Source organism: Vigna umbellata, chromosome 7 (genome assembly GCF_029865625.1).
Source record: "Vigna umbellata cultivar VRB3 chromosome 7, Vumbellata_1.0, whole genome shotgun sequence".
NCBI classification, from domain to species: domain Eukaryota; kingdom Viridiplantae; phylum Streptophyta; class Magnoliopsida; order Fabales; family Fabaceae; genus Vigna; species Vigna umbellata.
The window spans coordinates 31,089,662-31,101,128 of NC_142171.1; the positions used below are offsets into that span (position 1 = coordinate 31,089,662).

Sequence of the window (11,467 nt, forward strand, 5' to 3'; positions counted from 1 at the left end):
TTAAATTAGAAATAAAAAGAGAGAAGCGTAAGAGGAGAGACACAAAGAATTGAGAGAAAGAAAAAGAGAGTATCGTAAGACTGAAATTTTAAGGAAGAGAAAAGAATTCTTAGATAAGATAGCAAAAGTGTGAGAGCATGAGAGTTTATGGTTGTTTGAACTGGCATTGTTAAAGCACTAGAACTGGCCAAGGCATGAGAAACTTACTATAACACCCCGATTGTTGAGATGTCACTAGTTACTAAAAGTCGGTAAAATTAAAAATTTATCATAGCGCGAAAACGTACTTAAAGAAAACCTTATCCAATTACATTATTTTAAGTAATAAAATAATGAAGGATATACTCTAATTATATTGTGTTAACTTGTAAAACAAAAATAGCTTTAAATGAATCACAAGGTTATTCTCCATCCTCTCTCGAGTCAATCATGCCTCTAGAACATCTATAACATTATTTGCTCACATATAACACATTATACGATCGTCGCCGATAATTTCATTCATAAACACACAAACACAAACATGTGTGGGGTAAGCTACCGTAAAATAATCATAACAACAAGATACGTACATACTGATTATATCAACCATAATCAAACAAACAAAGAGATACATATCTTCTGATTATACCAACCATAATCAAACACACAACAAGATACATACCTCTAGAATATAACAACCATAATCAAACACCCCATACATAGTAGTAATAACAATATAATTCCTAATCCTCTAACATAAACAATTTAATCATACTGAATTACTCGATCCTCGATCCCTGATCCTTGAACTTCGATCATTGATCCTTGATCTTTAACCCTCTATCCATTATAGTAACAACACTATCAACATAACATAACCTGGAGCGTCTCAAATACCATGATCATCATCATAGATAAATCACCATCATGACTATCTCAGTCATGAACAACACCATGAGCATCATTGTACCATAATACCATAGAGGAAAGAGTTCATCTCACTCTTGTACCCTACCTCACCGACTGTAGTCGCTCTTACAACCCACATGTAGCCTCCCCTACAGGACATATGTAGCCCCCCTACAGATCATCTCCTTCCAATGCACATAAGGCAAAAGGAAGCACCTATTCGCATATAGAACCAAGTTTATGAGGTACAACAAGTAGACTTATCCTCCATCTCATGCTCATCTATCACATACTCATGTACATCCCAACACTCCCTCATGCTCCACTCTCAACCACAAGTCAAATTGACCCTAAACATAACCACTAACCTTAATCGATTATCTCAGTAAAGTTTACCCATAAACATCAAGCAGGAAGGGATAATCGATTATCATCCCAGATAATCGATTATTCCCAAAGCCACACTCAAAACCAACACGCAGATAATCGATTATAACTAATGATAATCGATTATTGCCGAATCAAAACACATCCTAGACATGATTCAAGCATTCTAACATACATACATCAGCCCTAAATCACATGGAAACATAGTTAACACATCATACATGCATTAAAGCATCACATACCCATATAAACACACTCAAACACATGTAAACATCACTTGAATAATCCAGATCCAATCTGTTGATAGGGGAAGCTATACCTACCCTACATATTTATGTTTTTGATGCTGAACAAAAAATCGTTTTATGGTTTCTTGCACAACAAATGGAATAAAAATTGTTTTATCCTTATTGTGTTTATGCTTGATATGCTTGATATATGTATTCATTATTCGTTGAATGAATCATGCTTTAAAACAGATTGAATATTTCATTTTTGGAAGAAATAATAGGTCAATCAATGTATATAATCTGTTAGATTTCTCTAGATCACTTGTATGTTTAACATGGGCAAATATTTGTGTAATGACCAATTACATAAGTTGTATAATCGATTAAAATATGATGGTATGCCAATATATGTTTCATTAGTGTATTGATATGTTTAGAATGGAAATTGATTTGTAAATTTGCTTAAGTGTTGACATAATGTTGATGGATTGGCAAGTGTACCAAATCACACAAGTAATATAAAATGGTAAGACCAAGTTTCGTATCCCAAAAGACTATCGACACTAAATAGTTGTGTGATGACTCGATTAATTAAGACTTAAATAAAATGAAATCACTAGTTTAAGATACAAGAACAGAAAATTAAATATGAATGCAGTTTGATCACTAGCAGAGTAACACAAAGATGAACAGATGTTGTTTATAATGAGATGAGTATGTTGTTGGGGTTAGATTTCACCAAGTTCCCTCTCATGTATGTAAGAATTCTTCTTTATGCATTAATTTTAACGTCACTCACTAAATCACCTAAACCCGATCCCTCGGCGAATAAGTCTGTCCTTAACCACCAGTTCATGCAATTCCTAGCATTCCTAACAATTAAATGTGAAGATCAAGAGCTTAAGACGACCAAGACTCATACCCTCATCCCTGAGAAATATTACTCTTGGGAGAATTCAACAAGAACCTAAATTGTAAGGAACCTCCCGGCACTCATGCAATTCATAAATCATTAGATGAATGAGTTAAACAAAGCATGTAATAAGCATAGTTGAATTACTCTAACAATTAATGAAAAGACATACGAAATTAAGAATCAATTCAAATACATGAGAGTTCACAAGGTTACATCATTCCCCAACAACAAATAGAGTTTAGTTCCCCATAGAGATGGAGAAACTAGATGAATAATGGAAAAGCATGAGATAGCAAAGCCCTAAAAGTAGAGGAAGGATGCTTTCGCATCCAAATCCGCCTTTAGAGAGTGGAAGAGTGTGTTGTTGTGCTGCTCCAACCAGAGAAATCAAACCTAGGACGCCTGGGTCCTTTAAATAGAACGAAAGCAGAAGAGAAACAAAGCCCAAGCCCGGGAGAATGGCGCTCAAGCACCCCACTTAAGGTGCTCGGGTGGCGAGCGGTGGTCTTCCACCCTCAAGCCTCTCAGAGATCGCCCAAGCCTTCTACGTCCGGCACTCAAGCACCCCAAAAGGGGCGCCCGGGCGGTGAGCGACACTTCCTACGCTTAAACCTCAAACTTAGAACTTTGCTTGTCCTCAAGCAAAACAGATTGTAACTTAGCTTTTCAGAACAATCACTACAATGACTCAACCTTTTTCAAAAACTTTTTCTTCCAAACAAGAAATCCCTTTGATCAACTCAACATACAGATGTCAGTTAAGATGTACAGATGCCTTAATCAATTAAAATTAGTGTGATGCTCATGTACTTCAGCAGATGCTATCTTTAAGGATGATCAATCAACCAAGCATAGATGCAATTAGAAATTTCAGAGAACTACTCCTCACCAAAGAAAGTGTTTCACTCAAGTACTCAAAAGTGTATCACCAAAGCACTCAAAAGTGTATTACTCAACTCACAGGTGTATAGTGAGGTGTTGTTGTCTTTTTCACTCTGCTATCACAATGTCACACAATTTAACTTTGCCTTTCATTTAGCCACAATCAAACATACTCACAAGCAAGTTGTCATCATAAGGGCTTTTCATGGTTTGTAACTTGGTTGGGCTAAGAAGGAAATTGGTTTTTCTGGTCAACAAAATCCTTGAGTTAAGAGAGATATTTATGATTTCATCATTCAAGCACAAACTAAATTTCTTTTTCTTAGCTTTCCCTTGCATTGAGTTTTTCTTTTCTTTTTATTTTTCTTTTTCTTTTGCTTTTGCTTTTGCTTTTCAAGTACTCACTGCTTAGCTCAATGCTTTTTCTTTTCAATCATCCTAGTAACCCCAAACTTGAACCTTTATCAATACCTCACAAATGTTCTCAACTTAACTCAAGGTAAAGATTTTCACAAAGGGTGTTCAACACATGCATAAGGCTTAAGGTTCAACGGGTAGAACAAACTGTTTTCTTTTCAGTGGATAAATTCATGTGAAGGCTAAAAGAATAAGGGATAACAAAAATGGCCTTGATCATGTGAAACCTGCTAGCAAGTACTTCAATCACAGAAAATTTGGGCAAAATCATTCATACTTTCAAAGTAATAACAATTATTCATCAAAAACTCTGAAGCTCAAAACTCACACAGGTAAACTCTCAAGTCCCAAAATTCAGAAAAACAACATGCTCAGTATCTCAATCAAACTTTACCTCAAGCACCTGTTTCATACTCTATGAACAATCACCTATATATCAGCACATCATGCATCACCTCAATATCAATCCACACACTAGAATATCAAAGCAGGACTTATCATAAAACAATCACAATTGAAACAAAGCAGTGTAGTCCATTAAAGCAAAGTACAACACAAAACAAATAATTAAAAAGAAAACTAATAAAACAGAAACAAAATACAGTCAATCAAAGCAAATAACACAAAAACTGAAAAATAAAATAAATCCTGGTCATAACAAAGATGGCACCCTTTAGTAGGTGCCAAATACAAATCATCACTCCTCATCCTCAGCATCCTCATTCATGGCTGAAGCTTCAACTGCATCAACTCTATCACCCTCCTACGCTGGGTCAGCGGGCCATGCCACATAAGCTGCAAATTCATCCTGAGACATGAACTGTCTCTCAGGGAATGCGGACGTCAGTGTCCTCAGCAGCGCCTGCTCGCCCCTGTATATGACAGTCATCCTAGCATCCAGCAGAGAATAGTACATGTCCCGCATCTGGAAAGGAGCGGCCTCATGAACCGGCTCCTCAACTGGTGGTGACGCCTTCCTCTGTGCCCTAGGCTGCTGTGGTGGTGGCTTTGGATGGCCTGGCTCATCCACTGCACAATAGTGAGTAAAGTAAGCTGCATCCAGCTCCTTTCTTAAACGCTCCAGTGGTGGCCTAAAAACATTAATGCTTGCAGCCTCGCAAAGGTAGGTGATCAATGAAGGATGTCCTAGGGGTGCCTTGTTGGGTGCACCACGGGCACAACTCTGGATCTCATCAGCTATGACTTGGCCTATGTTAACATTAAGGCCTCTGAGAATACAGTAGAGGAGGATAGCCCTATGAACAATGATGTCAGAAACATGAGAGCAGGGTTGGATGTTGGCATGAGAGAATGCCATCCAATACTTCGCCAGAGGCGTCAGATGGGGTCTAGTAGGGTGGACGGGTGCCTCAGAACTGTTCCTCTGAAAATGCCCTCCAGGCACACATAAGGTTCTCTCCACATCCTTATAATCTTACCCTTCCAGCATGGACGAGGCAAACTGACATTGCTTCCCCTCCAACTCTATACTAAGGAAGCAATTAATATCATTAACATAAAAAATAATCCTCTTACCCCTCACGTAGCTGAAGTACGTCTCATCTTCTCCCCCCAATGCTTTGGCATTTTTGTAAAACTCTTTGACTATGTCAACATTGGCAGGAGAGGGGTAGACTACCACGTGGCCCCAGTCTCTATTGTTCAGCTCCCTTTCAAACTGGGGAGCCAAGGATGGTATGGACGCCACCTTCCTTTCCATTAGCAATTTTCTTCCCTCCACTTGTGGGAAGTATCTTTCATGAGCAGGGGTTATGAACTTGTTTGAGTAAAACTGCTCCTTCTCCTTCCTCTTTGTTTCCTTTTCTTTGGAACCAAGGGTTTTAATCCTTTTGCCTAAAGAAGATGCCATTCCTACACAGAAAAAATCACAGACAAATCAAGAAATCATCAAGCATTAGTTCCCAAAAATCACAACTCTTATTATTCAGAAAGAGGGTATAACAGAGAGCCCTCAACATCAGCTGCACAAAACCAAACGACCAAAAATAGAACACAGCAAAAAATTCAAAATCTGCCACTGCCGCTCGCCGCTTGGGCGCCCCTCAGGAGGCGCTTGAGGGGCGCACGGTGCAGCCAAGCGTAACCCTACTGTTTCTATCTTTTTCCAAATCAGTTTCCACCCAGTTCAGACCAAAATTGGCACAATTTAATCGGTCCAAACAGTGGGAAATCAAGCATAGACAATATAGGGCATCAAAAATCAAACTTACTCATCAAAAATTTTCAAGAATCAAACTTTAAAGTGCTCAATTCATAACCTAACAAGACTTACTTGATTGGAGACAAAAAAAGTAGAGATTGAAGCTTAATTTAAGTGCACAAATCTGTCCCCTAGCATCCACACAACTAAAAACCCCCAACTTTGATGGTTGGAAAGTGCAAATCAAGTGAGAAATAAAGTTTTTGGTGGAAAAGTCAAGGGGAAAAGGGAAGAGAGGACTTGGGAGAGGTGTTTAGGGAGGTTAGAGTGAGGAGAATCTGAGAGAGGGGGCTTGGGCGAACCCTAGAGTGTAAAAAGAATGAAGTGGGCCGAAATCTCGCTCAAGCTTCAACTTAGTACCAAAATTACCTCACAGATAACGGTATTTTCAACCGTTAACACATAATCGGTTAAATATGTTTCATATGTTAAAATTAATTTCATTTAAAGCCTTAACTATTTTTAACGGTCAAATGAATTTATTACTATGAGAATTGTATAATCGATTGCATGCACTGTATAATCTGTTAAATTAAAACATAAGCAAATCTGTTAAAGAAGAAGGAAAAATTTAACCGATTACATTATTTTAGTAATCAATTAAAATGCGTTAGGATTAAGAAAATCCTATAAATATCTGTCTTATGCGCTGTTTCAATTCAATTGCAATCAATTTGATAATTAACTGTTTCATTGAGTTTTGATTACAGGAGCGTCTAAGAAGAGTCTTGAAGAATTAAGGATAAATTTGGGTTTTACACATCAAGATTCTATCAGGAAACTGGGCTGAATTGTTCTGATTAGATCTGCACTACTGGAGTGTACTTAGAAGATCAATATCATCATCTACAATTTGTGGATTGTGTTCCTATGCAGGTGTGCCAGGGAAGAGAGTCGTGTGTGTTCTCATTGAGAGTTGTCATTGTTCTCAAGGTGTTAAGAGAGTTGTGATTATTCTCTATGTGGTAAGAGTGTGAAGGTGTTCACCTCTTCTTTGCTATAATGATTTTGTGTGGGGTGAGAAGTACATTGAGAGGGGATATCTTTATATTTTTGTAACTCTATCATTATAGTGAAATCCCTTCAACTCAGGCTGTTGAAGGAAGACTAGATATAGGCTTGGTTGAACCAGTATAAATTGCTTGTGTTAATCTTTCTCTATCCTTTTCTCTTTTATTGTTGATTCATCATTCTTGTTTTATTGATTTCAAGAAAACCTTAGATTTTGCAAAGCTTTTGAAAAAAAATAATTTTTTATAGAAAAGCTTTTGAAAAAAATCAATTTTTTAAGGCATGTCTTTTCTAACAATGTGCACCAGAGCTGGGAATTCGAAAATTATTCAAATTTTAATCGATTACCTTTTCTATTTAATCGGTTAAAACGTTCCTGATGCCAATATATCTCAGACATTGGAGAAGGTCCATCTAGAAATAGGCCACCACTATTTATGGGTGAAAACTACCCTTTTTGGATAATTAAATTGAAGATTTTCTTGGAATCAGTGGACAAGGATGTATGGGATGTTGTTATCAATGGTCCCTTTCAACCAACAAAAATAGAGAATGGTAAGACAAAGGTCAAGGACTTTTTTGAGTGGACTGTAGATGAGAACAAGAGAGCTCGCTACGATGTAAAGGCCAAGAACATCATCTCTTCAACACTCGCTATTGATGAATTCTACAGGATCTCTGTGTGACAATAGTTTTTGACCAAGTTTCTGCTCTATAAATAGAGTATTTCCTACATTTCAAAAAGATACCAAAATCAAGCTTTCTCTTCACATCTCAAAACAAAACTTTATTCCTGAAGCTATCTTCTTAGTTTTTGTTCCTTTTTTTCTTATCCTCTTTATATCTTGGGTTTATTCTTTTACTCTCTTTAAAGTTCCTTGCTAGTTTTAGATCCTAAAAAGTTTCTGATAAGTACCTGTTGTATTCTGGGGGACTTACACAATACACCACGGATAAGTCCTTAAGGACAGTGATCTACATGCGTCGAGAAATTTTGTTCGTAATTTTGTCAACTTTTCTACAATAAGTTTTCCTATAGTTGATGATCTATTTGATGCCATAATCTTTTCAAAGTTGGGTTTGTGTTTGGAATATCATCAAAATCTTGTTGAATCTAGCCTATATATATAAAAGTGTTTTTTTACACATCATAATCATGGACATTTGGGGTGGCTTGTAATGCTCTTTGAGTTAACAAATGCACTAGTAACATTTCAAAGCCTTATGAATGACATTTTTCAAAGGTATATTGAAAAAAATTGTTCTTGTCTTTTTTTTTATATGTATTCTAGTTTACAATACCACATTGAAGGATCACTTGTACCATTTAGAAGTGGTGTTTCATATTTTGAAGCAAAATCAATTATATGCACAATTCTCCAAATGTTCATTTGGAGTAAGCGAAATTGATTATCTAGGACACACTCTTTTTGGAGTACGAGTTGTTATCGATTGTCACAAAGTACAAGGTTAAAAGGTTGGCCACAACCAGTTAATTTGAAACAATTACATGGGTGTCTTGATCTTAAAGGATATTACTAGCGATTTGTAAAAGGGTGTGTCCAAATAGCTGCTCCCTTAATAGATTTGTTGAAGAAAGATGCTTTTAAATGGTTTGAAGCAGCTACCACTACATTCATAAGGTTGAAGGAAGCATTTACGACAACACCAGTTTTGGCCCTTCCTAATTTTTTAGCACCTTTTATTCTAGAATTAGTTCTTTCTTGGTTATGTATGCATGTTTTAAGCCAAGGTGATCATCCTATAGCATATTTCTCTAACAAATTGTGTTTGTAGATGCAACAATAGGTTGCGTATATACGTGAATTTTATGCTATTACTAAGGCCTTGACAAAATTTAGATATTAACTTTCGGGCCATAAATTTGTCATAAAACATATTAGAGGAGTTTAAAAGACTTAGGAGAACAACGTCTTCAAACTCTAAAGCAGCAATAGTGGTTGCCAAAGTTCTTGGGTTTTGATTTTATAATTCAGTATAAACCCGGGAAAGACAAATTTCTGATTAAAGTGTGATGCAAATTCTAGAAGAATGTAGAAACTCCATAGATAGAAGAATTGAAATGTAATACAAGTTCTAGAATATTGTAGAAAAGCCTAAGATAGGAAGAAAAAATCAATAATATTCTACATAGGTAAAAATCTAGGACATTCCACATAAGTTGGTGCTAGTATGTTCTAGAATAATCTATGGGTCTATAAATACCCATGTACTCTACCATTTGATGCAAGCCAACATCTACAACAACTAAGACAACTACAACACTTCTTTCAACTAGTACTTCCATATTTTCTCTACATTTCACTATCTCTACATTTTCTCTACACCATCAACTATTCCTTTCACAACCTCAAAATACTAACAGTGGTATCAAAGCCAGGTTCGGTCATCTATTGGGCGTAGATAAAATTTTCACCTACTTCAAACAAAATTATAACTCCATTCTATACTACTTCCAAAATATTTTCTCAACCCATGGCTACTACCAATCAAACATCATCAATTTTAGTACCTATTTTCACAGGAGAAAATTATGATTTCTGGAGTGTCAAAATGAAGACATTCTTCCACTCTCAAGATTTATGTGACATCATAGAGGATGGATTCACTATTCCAGAAGACACCTCCACTCTTACTACAACTTAAAAGAAGGAATTTAAGGAAAACAAGCAAAAAGATTCAAAGGCTTTATTTTCTCTTCAACGAGTAGTTGATGACACAATTTTTCCAAGAATAATAGGTGCCATAAGTGTGAAGCAAGCTTGGAACATAATACAAGAGGATTTTCAAGGAAGTGACCACGTACGCAATGTTAAACTTCATTATCTAAGATGAGAGTTTGAATTATTAAGAATGAAAGAATCTGGGACAATTAAAGACTACTATTCTACAATAAAAGAAATAGTTAGTCAAATGAGAGCCTATTGGGAAAATATTCTTGACAAAAAAATCGTTGAGAAAATTTTAACATCTATTGCCCAAAAATAAGATGCAATCGCAACCGTGATTGAACGAACAAAAGATTTGACTACATCGTCAGTAACACAACTAATGGGCTCTCTTGAAGCTTATGAACAAAGATTGAAAGGGCATGAAGATGACTCGGTTGAAAATTCCTTTCAATTAAAACTAAAATTATGGTCTCATAAGAAAGAATATGAAGGAAATAAACATAGAGAAGAAATTTCTAGAAATAAAGAAAATTCTAGACACTTCTCTATGACTCGTCAAGGAAAATATCCTCCATGTGACATCTGTAAAAAGAAAAGTCACTTGGAAAAAGATTGTTGGCATCATGGAAAACCTCAATGTCAAAACTGCAAGAAATTTGGTCACATAGAGAAGTATTGTCGCAATAAAAATTAGCATCAAACAAACTTTGCGAAAGAACATAATTATGAGAAACTCTTATTCTATGTCAATCAAGAATCCCCTAGTGGAGAAGGGAATTGGTACTTGGATAGTGGATGCAATAATCACATGGCGAAAGATAAAAGCATCTTCCAAGACATTGATAAATTTGTCAATTTTAAAATTCGGCTAGGAAATGGCACCACAATGGAGTCTCGAGGCAAAGGAACTGTCATGGTGGAGACAAAGAAAGGTATGAAATTCATCAAGGATGTTTTACTAGTTCACAATCTTAAAGAGAATCTTTTAAGTATTGGGCAAATGATGGAGAATGAATATTCTCTTCATTTTGAGAAAGATACATGCAAAATTTATGATAGTAAAATGATAGAAATTGGCCAAGTAAAAATAGAGAAGAGAAATAGAAGCTTTCCTATAAGCTTCAAACTTGGAAATAATATTGCCATTAAGGTTGAAGTTGATGTCTCATGGCTTTGGCATAAGAGATTTGGCCACTTCAACACACATGCCTTAAAGCTTCTATATAAAAGAAACATGGTGAGAGATCTTTCGTGCTTGAAGGAGAATAATGAATCATGCAAAGGATGTCTCCTCAGAAAAACAACACCGATTACCATTGTCGACAGACAAATCATGGAGAGCAAAAGACTTTTTGGAGTTGATTCATACCGATGTTTTCGGACCGATGAGAATGCCTTCACATCACAACAATAGGTATTTCATCCTCTTCATTGATGACTTCTCTAGAATTACATGGGTCTATTTCTTAAAGGCAAAGTCAGAAGTCTTTGGAGTATTCAAGAAATTCAAGGACCTTGTTGAGAAGTAAAGTGGAAAACATATAAAAGTACAAAGAAGTGATCGTGGTAAGGAGTACACATCTCGGGAGTTTGACAAATTTTGTGAAGATGAAGGCATAAAGCAATAACTTACAATCACATATACTCCACAACAGAATGAAGTGTCAAAGAGAAAGAATCGTACAGTTATGGAGATGACAAGATCAATGCTAAAAGAAAAAAGTATGCCTAACACTTTTTGGGCTAAAGCAGTCTACACTGCAAATTACATTCTAAACAGATGCCCAATAATGCAGTCCAAGATAAGACTCCTATTGAA

At 36.1% G+C, this 11,467-nt stretch overlaps 1 pseudogene; it reads right to left on the minus strand.

The window, feature by feature from the left end:
• Positions 1–4,486: 4,486 nt before the first annotated feature.
• On the minus strand, positions 4,487–5,593 carry LOC148195732 (uncharacterized; annotated as a pseudogene).
• Between the last annotated feature and the right edge of the window lie 5,874 nt (positions 5,594–11,467).